Below are 16,990 nucleotides of genomic sequence, written 5' to 3'. Positions count from 1 at the left end.
CACTAATTTTTTTTTTGGGGTATTAGGCTACCAAACTTCATGAATATCTTTCTGTAGTAACTGTTTCACTTGCATTGACCAAAAAAAAAAAAAAAGTAACTGTTTCACTTGCACTTACCCGTATTGCGCATTGGAAGTGTTTATTGAACTAGAAGTTTCATCAATTTTAAGTTCCATTGTGCTTCTCTGATCATGACAAAGATGCATTACTCACTTGAAAACCAGAGAAGACTTTGGCGATTTTGCTGAACACCACTCACTTTCCGGCCGTTTGAGGCGGAGAGACTCGCCGCTATAGTCTCTCCGCCTCCTCTGTTTCGTCTTCCTCTCTCCCAGCTCCGGCTCTCTCGTCTCCCTCGCTCTCATCACCCGCCTCAGTCTCAGTCTTTTCTTCTCCGTCTCACATCTCCCGTCTAATGTCTACCTCCTCCCGTCTCCCACTTCCCATTTCCGTCTCTCCCGTCTCCTCTCTCTCTCCCTTCTCGGTTTTGTTAACCAGATCTGAGGTTTTTCTCCCTTAGATCTGTGTGTTGTTCTTGTCGATCTTTCTCATCTATTCCAGATCTTGACATCTCCTTCTCCCTCTCTCCTCTCCGGTCTCCGCCTCCTTCCTCTCCGGTCTCTTCCACCACACGTTTATTCGTCTCCGATCTCCGCCTCCATCCTCTTCTTTCCGTCTCCTCTTCCGCCTCTCCCTCACCGATCTCTTTCTCCGCCTCTTGCCTTTTTTGCTCGGACACCTAGATCGGTAGTTTTTGGCTTCGATTTGTTTGTTTTTTTGGCCTATCTCTCCCTTGGTTGTAGTACTTCTCTTTCCCTTTCTTTAGTTTTAAATAATGAATAATTTCTTTGGTTGCAGCGATCGTTGGTGCACACCGCCGATAAACTCCAAATCTGGATACAAGTTTTTCTACGGCAGGCTTGAACGCCTTTACGACAGCGCCGGAAGGCAGGTCTGACCCTCCTCCGCACTTTTGATGTTACCACTGCGACAACCGAACGACTTTTGTGTCCGCCCTTGCGGCGTCTGTGTCCATGTCCGCCCTTGAGGCGTGTTATGTGTCCGCCATTGAGGCGTGTATTTTGTTCCCCTTTGTGGGTGCCTATGTTTATTTGGTGCTGTATTTGTTGCAGCTTTATTTCTAAGGGTATATTGGGCTTGACCCATCCCTTACTCAGGATGACCCTGTCTATTGCATGTATGACAGTTTGGTCGCTTTCTACTCCTTGGTTCGGTGTGAACCTTGTGTTTTCATGCAGCTGTGTGTTTGTACTTTTATTTCTTTAATGAATGAAGTACTCTTTACCAAAAAAAAAAGAAGTTTCATCAATTTCAATTTATGTTGTAAAAACACTAGAAACATAATAGTTTTAAGAAGATGGGTTATCAGACAAGTCCTTAATTTGTTGTCCCATGTATCCTCCAAAAGGGTTAGCTAATTGTAAGAAGTTGGCAACGCTTGTAGGATTTGTGAACTCTACGATAAGTGCTCAGTGAATTTGGTTTAGATATACATAGCTGCAACCCCCAATTAGTACATTTTGTGCTGGTGCCTAAGATGTCAACGTCAGATTGACAGACGTGAATTTCATTAAATCTCAACTGCTTAAAACACTATATGCACATGTATCAAATTTAAGTTAAAAAAAAAAAATTATTTATTTAAAATGACCTGAACCATGTTTTGAGTGGTTATGATTCAATAAAATTCATGCAAAATCCATCCTACATTGAGCACCATAGGCATCACCATGTCACTAGTATTGGCTAGCAAAAATCCTCTTTTAACCTGATCAATATTGACCAAAGTGCAGAAACTACAAATCAACCATGCCGAACATTACTAACATGACTTCTCTGTCTTTTTATTGAAACAGAGATGTTGGATCTAAAACCAAAAGAAAAAGAAAAGTCACCGTTGAACTCCTCAAGCAGAATAAAATGGTGGTTCATATTCCTAAATCACCAAGGGCAGAAAATAATTGATTACATTATTGAAGTTTAAAGTTAAGCATGAACCAGATTGAAAAGCTTAGGCTGTGTTTGGTTCTATAATTTTTTGGAATTGCATTCTAAGGAATTACGATTCCAGGTTAAAAAAAAAACTATTGGTTCAAAAATGACTCAAAATCCACAGGTTCTGTGGAGTTTGGTTTTTTTTTACATTTTGATGTAACATGGGTCAAAATGGATAATTCTATGGAAACACACCTCAATAGGTGGTTTTTAATTGGACTCACTAAAATGAAGCATGTATATTTAAGAGAATCAGACCCATTCCTAAAAAAAAAAGAAAAACCATTGATGGTTGTTCATCTTCTGCGGGCAGCTTCTCTTCAAACAATACTCAAACCCTAAACTCGAGTGAAACTGCAATCTCTCGTTTCTTTTGCAACTCTAATCATGAAATCTCTCATCAGTGGAACAAAGAGAGAGAGAGGGCCAAATTTTTACTTCATCGCCTAGGTATCTTACTCTTTCTAGGGTTGGAATTACCTTCTCCCTATGTACAAGCCCTAATCTTCATTTCTCTTTTCTCATTCAGAAGTTGGTTCCATTCTAGGGTTCTAGTTGATGGAATTTTATCAGCTAAAATGAGATGTTGGTTTTATCATGTGTTCAAATCCTATTAATTTTTCTACTCTCTGTACACTACAATCCATCTTTCAAATTTATTAGGGAACAGAAGAGCTTTAATCAGAAGCTTTTCTTATTTGGAATCATTATCATTAAAAGAGTCTACCAATGCCTTCTTCACTTTTCTTAATTGGAATGAATTATCATTAAAAGAGGCTACCAATGCCTTTTTCCTACCTTGTATATCTTGTGATTCTGCATGTCTCATGAGTTTGGGTCAGCTCTGTTTTCATTGAATCCTAAAATTTTCATTTCTTTTTGGACTTGTAGAATTCAAAACTTGCATTAGTCTGGCTGTACTTCATTTACCAGGATACTGAATCAAATTTTTACTGTGGAGAATAATTTCAATTGTTACTACCATTATTTATTGATCATAGAGATCATGCAGCATATGCAACAGAATTCATCTAATGGCTATGTTTTCTCTCACTAAACTTCAATAGTTTTTATATAACCATTGGTTGCATTCTGCTACTTATGTTGCACATTCACTGCTAGGGAGTATTTGAGACCCTATTATGGTGGGTGAACCATCCAATGTTGGTGAGGAATAGTTATAAAAATTACATAAATTAATATATTTCTTTTCCATATTGGTTGTAACCAGCTTTGTCACAAATTCAATATGCATACCACCAATCAATATACATTCTATCTACATGAAACTTATACTACAAATACCAACAAATCAAGCTTGAGATCCATCAAGCTGTATGGATGTGGATGGAATAATTTGAGAGATTAGAGGAAACCAATAAAATTGTAAGTTTGAAGTCCTTATTTTCAATTGTATTTTGGTCATTGGCTTTCATTAATTCATTTCAAAGTGATTGTGATGGTTGACATGTCTTATAATTCTCAAATGGTTTTATACATTTTAAGAGAATTATTTGGACGAGTCGGTAATGTATAGCCTAGTAGCCATACTACATTCATACAAGCTCTTCGCAATTTGGGGATTTTTAAACATTTTAATGTTCTATAATTAAGAGAAAATGACCCGGCATCAACTGTTTTAGGGTGAAACTAGTTACCACCCACTATTATCTCCAAAGTTATATAATATTCACATGCATAATTACAAGTTATCCATAGTCAAGTTTTACTATTAAATGTAAGGTAAAATTACATAACTGCCTCTACCCCTATTTAACTAATTAAAACTTTTTTTATTAAACGTGCAGTCAATCTGGAGATTCCATTCCAACTGTCATTTGCTCTATCGTTGACATTACCGGAGGCTTTTTGTTTCTGATGTTAATTAACCAACCAGAATTACTAGTTTCCGACAAACAAACACTCCAGCAGCAATAGGATTGAAGCCATAAAAATTTCTCAGAAACAGAGAAGAGAGGAAACAAGAATTTGAAGGAAAAAAACTTGCAGAAACAGAGATGAAATAGATAAGATCGAAGAGGAAATGAGACTGATAGAGGAAGTCTGGCTATTTATGAAACACCAAATCATATGTTGAGAAGGTTTAATGGGGTCAAGAATCATAAGAAGGTCATCATGAACTAATGAAAATAATATAATGCTTGACTTGAAAGAAGCACTGCAGCTCTACTAAAAACTTGGAAACTTCGACTCTTTTCTTCTTTGGTCAACTGATCTTATGCTTCATCACTGAGTGCGTCTCGCTCAGCTTGATCTGAGCTTCCTCTTCCCTAACTCTCGTCTATGTAACTTTTGCATGTAAAATTAATAGTCAAGATCTGTCTTTCTTATAGAAAAAGGTTTTGATGGTTATAGAACACTACAATATATAAATCACTTAATGAGGGTGGGATTTTTGATCTTGAAGTCAACTGCAACTATTTTTACCAAACAGGCAAACACTACTTTCGTTAAGGATAAAATGAAGGCAAAGTTGTAGTATATGAATTACAATATATTTAGACTAGGGTTTAGGGGATTTGTAGAGAAAGGAATCTACCCTTTTTTTTTTCCATTATCACTTTCCAACCATGACCAACTCATTATTATATTTTATCACAGGATCAATGGGCTATTTATTGGGGACAAGAACACATAAATCAGAAAGAAGATCAATTTAGTTACCATCTTGTCAAGATTTTACTTTTTATTAGAGAATTTGTCAAATTGGCATCGACATTGGTTGGACATTCGTGAATTTTATTAAATCTCAATTGCTTAAAACACTACATGCACATGTAACCAACTCAAGTTAAAAAAAAAAATTAAAAAAAAATAATGTTTTTTTTTTCAAATGACATGAACCATGTTTTGAGCTGTTATGATTCAATCAAATTCATGCAAAATCCATCCAACGTTGAGTACCATAGGCATCACCATGTCACTAGTATTGGCTAGCAAGAATCCTCTTTTAACCTGGTCAATATTGACCAAGTGCAGAAACTACAAATCAACCATGCCGAACATGACTTTTCCGTCTTTTTATTGAAACAAAGATGTTGGATCTAAAACCAAAAGAAAAAGAAAAGCCACCATTGAACTCCTCAAGCAGAATAAAATGATGATTCATATTCCTAAATCACAAAGGGCAGAAAATAATTGATTACATTATTGAAGTTTAAAGTGAAGCATGAACCGGATTGAAAAGCTTAGGCTGTGTTTGGTTCTGCAATTTTTTTAGAATTGCATTCTAAGGAATCACAATTCCAGGTTAAAAAGAAAACTTTTGGTTCAAAAATGACTCAAAAGAAGAAAACCATTGACGGTTGTTCATCTCCTGCAGGCAGCTTCTCTTCAAACAATACTCGAACCCTAAACTCGAGTGAAACTGCAATCTCCCATTTCCTTTGCAACTCTAATCATGAAATCTCTTGTTCCTCTTCCTTTGCAAACCCTAACAGTGGAACAAAGAGAGAGAGAGATGACCAAATTTTTACTTCATCACATAGGTATCGTTACTCTTTCTAGGATTGGAATTACCTTCTCCCTATGTTCAAGCCCTAATCTTCATTTCTCTTTTCTCACTCAGAAGTTGGTTCCATTCTAGGGTTCTAGTTGATGGAATTTTATCAGCTAAGGTGAGATGCTGGTTTTATCATGTGTTCAAATCCTATTAATTTTTCTAGTCTCTTTACACTACAATCTATCTTTCAACTTTATTAGGAGACAAAAGAGCTTTAATCATAAGCTTTTCTTAATTGGAATGAATTATCATTAAAAGAGGCTACCAATGCCTTTTTCCTACCTTGTATATCTTGTGATTCTGCAGGTCTCATGAGTTTGGTTCAGCTCTGTTTTCATTGAATCCTAAATTTTTCATTTCTTTTTGGACTTGTGGAATTCAAAACTTGCATTTGTCTGGCTGTACTTCATTTACCAGGATACCAAATCCAATTTTTACTGTGAACAGTAATTTCAATTTTTACTGCCATTATTTATTGATCATAGAGATCATGCCACATATGCAACATAATATATCTAATGGCTATGTTTTCTCTCACTAAACTTCAATAGTTTTTATATAACCATTGGTTGCATTCTTATGTTGCACATTCACTGATTTGAGACCCTATTATGGTGGGTGAACCATCCAATGTGGGTGAAGAATAGTTATATAGAAGTTAGATGAATTAATAAATTTCTTTTTCATATTGGTTGTTATCAACTTTGTCACAAATTCAATATGCATACCACCAATACAAATGCATTCTATCTACATGAAACTTATATTACAAATACCAAAAAATCAAGCTTTGAGACCCATAAAACTGTATGGATGCAGATTGAAGAATTTTGAGAAATTGGAGGAAACCAATAAAAATGTAGGTTTGAAGTTTGAATCCCGTATTTTTTAATTGTATTTTGGTCATTTGGTAGTGGCTTTCATTAATTCATTTCAAAGTGATTGAGATTGTTGAGACGTCTTATAATTCCTAAATAGTTTTATACAAGAGAATTATTTGGACGAGTTAGTAATGTCTATACAAAAAAATAGCCTAGTAGAATACTGCATTCACAATTTAAGGATTTTTAAACATTTTATTGTTTTATAATTGAGAGAAAATTATACGAAATTTAATACTTTTGGCGTGAAATTAGTGACCATTCACTATTATCTCTAAAGTTACATGACACCCACATGCATAATTACAAGTTACGCATAGTCCAGTTTTGCTATTAAATGTTAGGTAAAATTACATAAATGCCTTTATTCCCATTTAACTAATTAAATTTTTTTTTCTCAAATTTGCAATCAATCGGAAATTCCATTTCAACAGTCATTCGCTCTATCGTTGACATCACGGGTGGCTTTTGTTTCTAATGATAATAAACCTACCAAATAATTGGTTTCTAAAAAATAAAAACACTATAGGGTGGATGCCATAAAAAATGCTAAGGAGACGAAACACCAAATTGGGCAGTGATTCAAATCAAGATTTTTCTGGTACTCCATCTTAAAATCACAAAAATCAAACAAAGATACCAGAGCAATGCCATATCAGATTACTTGGCTCTTGTAGTTGGATCTCCTAGTTTTTGAAATGTTCCAAATTCTACTTGAGTATCCAAATCTGGGTCAATCCCAGCAAAAACGGTTAAGAAGGTTTAATGGGATCAAGAATCATAACAAGATAATCATGAATTATGGAAATAATATAATGCTCGAATTGAAAGAGTTCTGCTAAAAACTTGAAAGCTTCAACTCTTTCTTTCTTATAAAACTGGTCTTACGCTTCATTACTGAGTCTGTCTTGCTCAGCTCAGATCTGGCTCAGATCAGCTTCGATCTCTTCTTCTTCTTCCCAAACTCTCCTCTCTGCAACTTTTGTTCTCTCACCTCCCAGATCTTTCCATTTCTCTCTACTTCTCTTCATTGTTATTGTTATCTCTATCTTCTTCTCCAGTGTCTCAATAGAAGTAAATCTCGATCTTCTGCTTCTCATCCGTCTATATCTTCCGAGTTCAAAAACCCTAATGAGAATCACTCGTCTCAAGCGCCTCAAAAAGTCTTTGAACCCTTTTTGTTAATCCATACAACGTTTCAAATCTTCCTTTCATAAATTTTTATTCTTACAAAAATGTAAGAGAATAGTTTCTGCATAATTTTACAACTCATTTAACAACAAAATTTAACTGTGAGTAATTTATAATAATGCATGTAAGTGCCATGTAATTTTGAAAATAACAGTAGGTGGTTACTGATTTTACCAAAAAATAGTTATTACCGTATAAACTCAGATCTGAAAAGAAAAAAAAAAAAAAAAAAAGACGCACAAGAATCTCCTTAGACTTCTTTCAAGGCTTTTGGTGAAATGCCTTCTAAGATTCAGATGTTTCCTGATAATTCCTAAAGCTGCGTTTGTTTGCAAATGTGGGGTGGGGAAAAAAAGATATGTGGGCCCAATGTGTAGTGGGGTGAGAGAGAAGGAAAGAAAAGTGTGAGAAAATATTAATTGTGGGTCTCACATTTTACTTTTTTATAAAGTCACACACATTTTGTGGGGGTTTTGAAAAAGCTTGAAGGTGAGAAAATTGGATTGCCACCTCACCAGATAAATTTCCTTAATTTAAACTTAATCTCTAACTTTTCCACCCCCTAGCAACCAAACAATGTACAATTTTAGGATTTAAAGGAAAAGTAACAAAATTTTATATTTTTCAAGAATTTTCTCACCGTTTTTTCCCGCCCTACCTTTATGCCAACAAACAAACGCAGCCTAAATGACTTATTGATCCTTCCGTTAAGATTGTAATGCATACTACTAACAAAACAATAAAAAAAAAAAATGACAACCTTTGTTCGGGCAGGCTCATTGTTACAAAGTCTTATAATTTTGAGTTTGAATGTCATAATGTATTGAGCAAGAAACTGAGCTACCAATCAATATTATGGGCATACTTGTAATGGCTACATGCTTAATCAGTCTAATCTCTTTCTAATGACCCTCACATATTGACTTTAGCAGGCGCTATATTAATTTTTCATACTAAAGTGGTTTTTTTTCTTCTTCATTCATTCATTACTTGATAGTCCATTAGGCATGCACTATTTGAATTTATTTTGGCCTATATTATGCTTGACCCTAATGGGTTTCCCAACACAAGAAGTTTTGTGCTATAACAATCACATCTTCACTACTCCCCCCATAGTTGGTGGAATTTTTTGTTTAATTTTCGTGTTCTTTGATATTTCATTAGAATTTGCTTATAATAGCCAAGATCTGTCTTCCTTATAGGTTTTGATGGTTATGGAGCACTATAATATATGAATAACTTAGACTCTTTTTTGTATCAATTATCATTATCTATTATGTTTATTGGATAGTGTTATTTATTTCAAAATTAATACTGTTTTTCTTTTTTCTTTTGGGTTTTCAAATTATGTCTGTGGAGCTTCTTTTCCATTCTCAAGCGTTAGAACCATTTTAGTTTATTCTGTCATGTTATCATAGGGACCTTGGGGATTTTGGGAAAGTATACTTCTCTGGCTAGAATCAAGTAGGGCTGCAACATGGTTGGGTTGGGCCGAGCTTTTGCAAGACCAAGCTAAGCCCTATATATTCTAATCTAAGCCCATTCTCGCCCTGACCGTAATTCAGGGCCATTGATTATTGTCCCTGACCCTATGTCTTACAGGGTCAAGCCAAGCTCATTCTCACTCTGATTGGCCTTGTTCTTGGCCCTGATTGACCCTGTCTCTTGCCCTGATTGGCCCTATGCTTGGCCTTGGCCCTATCCTTGCCTTTGGCCCTATCCCTAGACCTGGCTCTGATTGACCCTATACTTGGCCCTGACCCTAATTAGCCATATCATTGTCCTTATTCCTAATTCATTGAGATCAAGCATCAGAGACAAAATTAGAGCCAAGATTAGGGCAAAAAATCAAGGACGGGTCAGACAGGCCCGACAAACCAAAAAGTAATCCCAGGCCCACCCTTGGCCGTAGGCAAGGCCAGAATATTTTGGCCCTAATCTGCCTTTAGGACTAAAATCTTGAGCCCAAGTCCTATTCGGGCTCAGGACGGGCTTAAAGCGGGTCAAGGCCGTCAGGGTCAAACTTGCACCCTTACAATCAAGAGAAAGTATTTGGGCTTGTCGTTGATGGCTGCTTATTTTGTTGATGGAGTTCCTTATATATGGTAATAGGCCTTCGTAGCTTTGGATATGAAGCTATTGTTTTAACTTCTCCCTTTGTGTGCATCTCTATGATGTAATTATTTGTCTTTTTGTCTTTGTTTGCTTTTCTATTGAACTGCCTTATTGCGTTTCTAGGCATGATGGAAAAAAAGGATATAATCTAGCTTAGCATTGTTATAGCATGAGAACTGGAGTTGAAATCATGATTGATAAAAATTTCAAGGGAAAATGCTCTCAAGACAGGGATGTTTGGTTTGGCACTGATGAGGGTCCAATAAGGCCTCAATACAAATAATTAGAAAAATTCAAAAAATTAATTGTAATTATTAGGAAGTAAACTGCAAAGAGAAGTTTATACCAATAGAAACGGTTACATGTATGGAATTGCTTCTTGCATTGTATGGGCTTTGAATACTTCATCTTCTTGCATTTTATAGGAAGGTTCTGATTTATCAATATTCATACCTGGATAGCTTGGATTTTAGTAGAGTTTTTCAAGCAAAAAATGAACATGCAACCAGTATTTGTTTGAAGTTACAAATCAGAGCTCATGGCTTGCAATTGGACACCTGGGTTTGGTAGATTTTTATCTAATTTCTGTCTCAATTCAATTGGACTGAATGCACACCTGAAGCTGATTTAGCTTTTAACATGGTAATTAGGGATTATTGTTATAATTTCATTAGGGGTGTCAATTTTCAACCACGACCCCGTCCCCCCGCCCCCCTTACGGGCTGGGGTCCTCCCCGGGGCGGCGGGTGCCCGGTTGTCTTTCTATTTAAATTTTGTTTAATTTTTTGTGTTGTATTATGCCGATTTCGTTTTGGCGTTGTGGTGTGGTGGTTCTTTTGTTTGTTTGTTTTTTTTTTTTCTTTGTTTTTTTAGTCTTAATTGATACTCTTAGTCTTATCTTATCGTTCTTTTTTTTTCTTTCTTTTTTTATTATTTTATTTGTCTTAATTGATCTCTTCTCTTGTCTTTTTTGGTTTTGTTGGGGGCCTCTCCCGGTGGTCTGTTTTAATCCCCACTTCCTGTCTTTCCTTTGCACGTTTTCCATTCCCCGGTTCTCCTCCCAATTCATTTTGACCGCTGCCTTTACGATCCTTCGTTTGCTTTCTTCTTGTCTTCTTCGTTTCTCCATTTTCCCTTTTCTTGCTCGCTTTTTCTCTCTCTCCGTGGCCGGACCCCCTCTCCCTTTCGTGGTTTGGTTTTTTCGTTGGTCGGGGGGGGGGGGGTGCGGTTTTCCGATATTTTTTCTTCCATTGTTCCGGTGTGCCATAGTTTCCGGCAGCGCGATCCCGATCGTCGCTTTGGGCTGCTTTTAGAGATCTTTAATCTTTATTAGAGAGAATTGAATCTTCTTTCATAGTACTCAGGATTTCTGAGCAGGTATTACCCGGTGATTCTCGAATCTTCCCCCGATGATCTTTCAATCGATTTGAAGATGGAGGCGTTGTCCATCCCTTTCTCCCAATCATCCGTTTGCCCCTGCAAGTAGAAGATCAATCGATCGCTTGTGGAATCCAACACTTATTCGAATCGGTTGTAACCATACGAGAATAGACACGAGCAAAGAAGGCGGAGCATTGTTTTCCTTTTTCTTCTTTGGGTAAAATAGATAGGGTTTGTACTGAAATTTGAGAGAAGCCAAATCTCTTATTCGAGTTTCTTAGGATATCGGTTGAAACCCACTTCAAAGAAACATTCCTCATCCCCAGTCCAATTAATGGAGATCTTTAAAACCCAACAAATCTCGGGCGTTGTTTCCGCCATCGGCTCCATTATTTCTCTCCTAACCCACCACATGCTTCGCTGCTACATTCTAAATCGAACTCAAATAGGAGGGAGGGAGAGAGGGAGGCGGTGGTTGCTGGGGGGGGGCGGTGAGGAGGGTCCGACTCTGCTTTCGTTCGTTGTGCCTCATCATCATTTTCTTCTTCTTCCAATCAAATAATCATTCTTGGCCCACTTGTATCACGCGATGATCCTTGTGCGGGATGACGGTTCATGGAGAGCGCGATTTTTAATTTTTAATAGGATTTTGGTTTTGTATGGTTCGTTGTGAATCGTCAACCGACCGTCTGTTCTTAAATCATTTTTATGCACATGAGTAAATGTCGATGATGTTTAATCAAGAGTCCAATTTTAATCTTGCCGTTTGCTTGGAGTGCCATGTAGGCCCGCCCCAAGCAAAATCCTTAATCTTAATCGTTAACATTGTTTCGTTTGACTTTCGTCTTTCACATTTTTACTTTGTGAAATCGGGCATCGGGTTTCTAATGCCATCACTTATCGTTGGATCTTTTGGAGTCTTCATCCTCTATCTTTTGTAGTTTTGTGTGTGAGAAACTAGGATTTGGAGTTGAGGAAAAAATAAAAATAAATTTCAATATTGATTTTTAATTTAGTCCAAATCGTTAGTCAAACCGAATCCAAACCATTAGGCCAAACCGTTAGTCAACCCGAACCCAAACCGCACCAAACCGAAACCGCACCGAAACCGTTATCTTTTAAATGGGTTGGTTTGGGCTGGGAGGTTTTCAGCCCGAAACCGTTAGGTCCGACCCGAAACAGCTCCAAACCACACCTTTGACACCCCTAAATTTCATGTTGATTGAATTGTTGCTCATAGTAGCCTGGTAAGAGAGAGAGTTTGAACCCATTCAGAATTCAAGTTAAATACTATTGTCAGCTCTGCTGACATGATATTCTTTTCCATCTTACCTTCCCAACTCACTCTTTTGTTGGCATGGCTTGATAATCCATAACAATTGGTGTAGCTGGTTGGTTGTAAACCCGATTATTCTGCAATTTGGTGCATGGTTAACATCACCACTTAGGATATTATCCAGTTGTGTAGGTTTTAAGATCTGCTTTAGAACCAATTCTGACACTGTTGCTCTCTGTAATTCAATTCACTTGGGATATTATTCTTTTGCATCTTATTTGTTTGTCCATTGTAATTCAATTTCAAGGGTGCATGAACTTGAGATTACATCAGCTATGGTTGTGCTTCTGTTTATTGCAAATTTCTCTAGCTTGCCAAGACTGAGATTGCTTAGATAAATGGCTGTTGGAATTGATTTTATTTAGCTCTTTCTTGGTAGGAGTGGCATTTTTCTTGAGCAACATCAGTTGCTGAATGCTTACTGTTTTGTATAATTGAACAGAAGCGAGAGGCTCCACCAGGTGAGAAGCCAGAGCCAGTTAGAACTCACCTCAGGAACATGATCATAGTGCCCGAAATGATTGGAAGCATCATTGGGGTTTACAATGGAAAGACCTTCAACTCAGTTGAAATCAGACCAGAGATGATTGGTCACTATTTGGCTGAGTTTTCAATCTCTTACAAACCAGTCAAGCATGGAAGGCCCGGTATTGGTGCTACCCACTCATCGAGGTTCATTCCTCTCAAATGAGGTCTTCAAAGGCACTGTGGATTTCAACTAGTTGTTCCTCTCTGAGAGATTTGTCTGGTGGAGCTATTTATGTTTTCTTTTGGTGCATTTTTGACTAAAAATTTTGAACCCATTTATATTTGTTGTTAGTTCTTTAATTAGTTGGATTTATTTGAGAAGTATGGATCTTACAAGTTACAACTCTACCAACTCCATGTTGAAAAATAATATTATTTTCATATGATGAGGAGAATCTCAGATATTATACGGATCCATCTCTTCTTTTCTTTTTTTGGGGTTGGGCAGGAGATGTAAACCATCCATTTCGGGTTGTCAAAGGTTTAAACTTCAAACCATTTCCAATGCGATAACATATCCATATGAGAACCACATAGATACATATTGTCGATATATTTCTCTATTTCTTGAAGGGTAAATATTAGTGTACATAAAAATATATTGTCTAGTACAACACGGCATGATCTAGATTGAAAAGCTCAGGTTGTGTTTGGTTCAGTAATTCTGTGGAATTAGATTCCAAAGAATCATGATTCTAGTTTAGAAATGTCTTTTCGTTCAAAAGTGATTCGAAATCCACATGGTTCTATGGAGTGAAGTGATTTTATGGATATACACCTCAATAGGGGATTTCTAATTGGGATCACCAAAATGAAGGATGGCTATTTAAGAGGTTGATTCCATTGAACGACACCCCATTGTTTAAAAAAAGGGGGAGAAATTTTTGTCTTTTGCAAGCAGCTTCTCTTCAGATGATAGTCGAACCCTAAACTTGAGCGAACTGCAATCTCTCCCTTCCTTCGCAACTTTAATCATGAAATTTCTTCTTCCTCTTCCTTTGCAAACCCTAACCGTGGAAGAGAGAGAGAGGAGGGCCATTTTTTTTGTCATCATCAAAGCAACCATAGCAAATAGGGCCTCACAGGCCCAATGGGAGAGGGAGGGTGTGGTTAGGGATGTAAATGGATAACCGAAATCCGTTTCGAATTTGCATCCGCATCCGTTTAGGGGTATCCGAATCCATCCGATTACTAATAGGATGCGGATATGGTATACCCCCTTTTTACCGATTATTATCGGTCCGATAAAATTATCCGATTAAGTTACTTATTTAGATTTATTTTTATAATTTTATAATTTTTTTACTTGTTATATGTGACTATTTTTTTAGATTTTCTACTAAAATAACTATCAAAATTGCTTAATTCTTAAATTTCAAACTTAGCCCTCACAAATAAAGTAATAAAGATGTAAACAGGTAGTCTAAAACTTGTATTCAATCTGTATTCATGCCCATTTAGAAGAACCTACTTAAGAAAATAATTATCCGATTATCATCCGAATCCGACTAAACCCGTCCGAAAACCGATAGAATATTATCCGAATCCGTCCTAATATAATAGGATGCGGATAGTGGTAACCACTATCCGATCCGAATCCGGTCCGTTTACACCCCTAGGTGTGGTAAAGGCGGAAGTTCAAACCCATAACCTCCTTGACTTACTGCCTTCTTGGAAAAAAATAGTGTTAATTATTTAACTGAAAGAGAGGTGACTGCTTATTTGTATCCAATTTAGTATCCAGTTTTTAAGTGGCGAAACGTTTATTGTCTAATTGAAACTTAAGAATTATATCAATTGGAGGTTCAGAGTGTATCTGTATATTTTCTGATTCCCATGAATTTCGTTCAGCTATGTTTTCATTGAATCCTTAATTTTTCATTTCTTTCTGGACTTCTAGAATTCTAAATTTGCATTAGTTTGGCTGTACTCCATATACCAAGATACTGAATCCAATTTCCACCGTTACTGTAGAGAATAATTTCAGTTGTTTTTTTACTACCATTATTTAAGATGGAACCAGTTGGTATAGAACTTCAAAGTAGTAGAGGACCCAAATACGAAATAACTAGTGTTTGCAGGCATGGTGAAACTTTTAAATGTCCTACCATCACTGTTATTGATCACAGAGATCATGCAGCATATGCAACAGAATTCATCTAATGGTTATGTTTTCTCTCACTGAACTACAATAGTTTTTTTTATAACCATTGGTTGCATTCTGTTACTTGTGTTGCTCATTCACTGCTAGGGAGTATTTGAGACCCTATTATGGTGGGTGAACCATCCAATATGTGTGAAGAATAGTTATTAAAATTAGATAAATTAAAATATTTCTTTTCCATATTGGTTGTAATCAATTTTGTCACAAATTTAGTATGCATACCACCAATCAATATGCATTCTGTCTACATGAAATTTAGATTATAAATACCAACAAATTAAGTTTTGAGATTCATAAAGATGTATGAATGTGGATGGAACAATTTTGAGAGATTAGAGGAAACCAATAAAAATGTGAGTTTCGGAAGTTCTTATTTCTAAATGTATTTTGGTCATTCTTGAGTGGCTTTCATTAATTCATTTCTAAGAGGATTGTAATGATTGACATGTCTTATAAATCCTTAGATTTAATAATTTTTATATGCTTTAAGCGAATTATTTGAATAAGAAATAATGTCTATACATACCCAGCCTAGTAGCATACCACATTCTCGTAAAAGCTCTTTGGAACATGGGGTTTTGTAAATATTTTTATAATTAAAGATATTTTTGTTGTCAAGCTCATTAGAGTTTTAAGTTTATAAAAAAGCTGACCCTTTGCTTGTTAGTCATGGTAGACCAAAAAAAAAAAAGCAAAACAATGAAGAGAAGAAAGTAGGAGACAAGAACCTCTTGATAATCACAAATGACTAGTTGATTCTTCCAACAAGATTGTCATGCATACTGTTCACAAAACAATAAAGAATAGATGACAACTTTTAATTGCGTTGGTCCATTTTTACAAGTGAAATCAGCTTTCATGATACAATGGTTGATACAAATATATCTCACTCATACATACTTTTGTGTGCAGGTGTACCTAATGAGTTTGTGGTACAAATAAATCTCATGAACATGATGGTCTAGCTTAGGATCAAAATAAAAAAAATTGAACTGCCAGACACCACCGGATGGAGGGAGATAACATTAAAAATCATTGAACGTCAAATTGCATGGGCTTCAACCTATCCATATTGAACTTCAAATCACCATATCTATGTCTCCTCCGCATTTCTTGGAGTATTATGTAGAAACCCTGGAAATTCAGAATCCATGGATATGCAATGCATGGATAATTGTGGAGTATATATGCTTTGAATATAAACTATTTCTTGCTCAAAATTTGAGCGCCAAACCTCCCGCATCAGGTAATTCAATTCCATGAATATTCCTTTGTCATTGAAAAGAAAGAAATGATCACTATTGGAGTTCAACTAAAAAGGGTTGCTACCAATGTCCTCCTTGTCTAGAACAACTCAGTTGGAATTCAAGTTAGAATCGAGAAGGGAAACAACAAAATCAAAGTTAGGAGTTGAAATTAGACACTCCTGAGTGTGACTTGCTGTTTTGGTGGTGAATTTAACGGCTAGTTAATAAAAAACAAATATTAATTCCCAAAAATATTTTCAAGAAGTGTGCTTACTGGATTGGGGTTGTCTATATATGTATTGACTCACGTGTTTGAAACCGACATCATGATGTTTTTATTGATTAATACAAATAAAATTTAGCGTAAATTACTGATTGCATGCTTTAGTGGAGCTTAAACTCTGAGTTGCACGCTATAATACCTAAAATACAGATTGTATACTCTCAAAGTTAACAGTTGCATACTCCAAGATTCTATTAACTTATGTATGAAATGTCCATATTACCCTCATTAAAGTCAAATAACATAAATACCCTTTTAAACCCTCTCATATAAAACTCTTGAGGCCATCTTTTACCTACACTTTGCCTGTGAATGCAAACCAAAT

The 16,990-nt window shown here is 36.2% G+C and overlaps 1 pseudogene; it reads left to right on the top strand.

The window, feature by feature from the left end:
- The first annotated feature begins 836 nt into the window (after positions 1-836).
- Positions 837-13,134, top strand: LOC149002886 (small ribosomal subunit protein uS19 pseudogene; annotated as a pseudogene).
- Positions 13,135-16,990: the final 3,856 nt, after the last annotated feature.

The sequence above is a fragment of the Hakea prostrata genome, chromosome 10, assembly GCF_041222555.1.
Source record: "Hakea prostrata isolate BN-2017 chromosome 10, UWA_Hpros_2, whole genome shotgun sequence".
Lineage (NCBI taxonomy): Eukaryota > Viridiplantae > Streptophyta > Magnoliopsida > Proteales > Proteaceae > Hakea > Hakea prostrata.
Note: the sequence above shows the minus strand (reverse complement) of the source record. Positions and strands in the feature narration are given on the sequence as shown.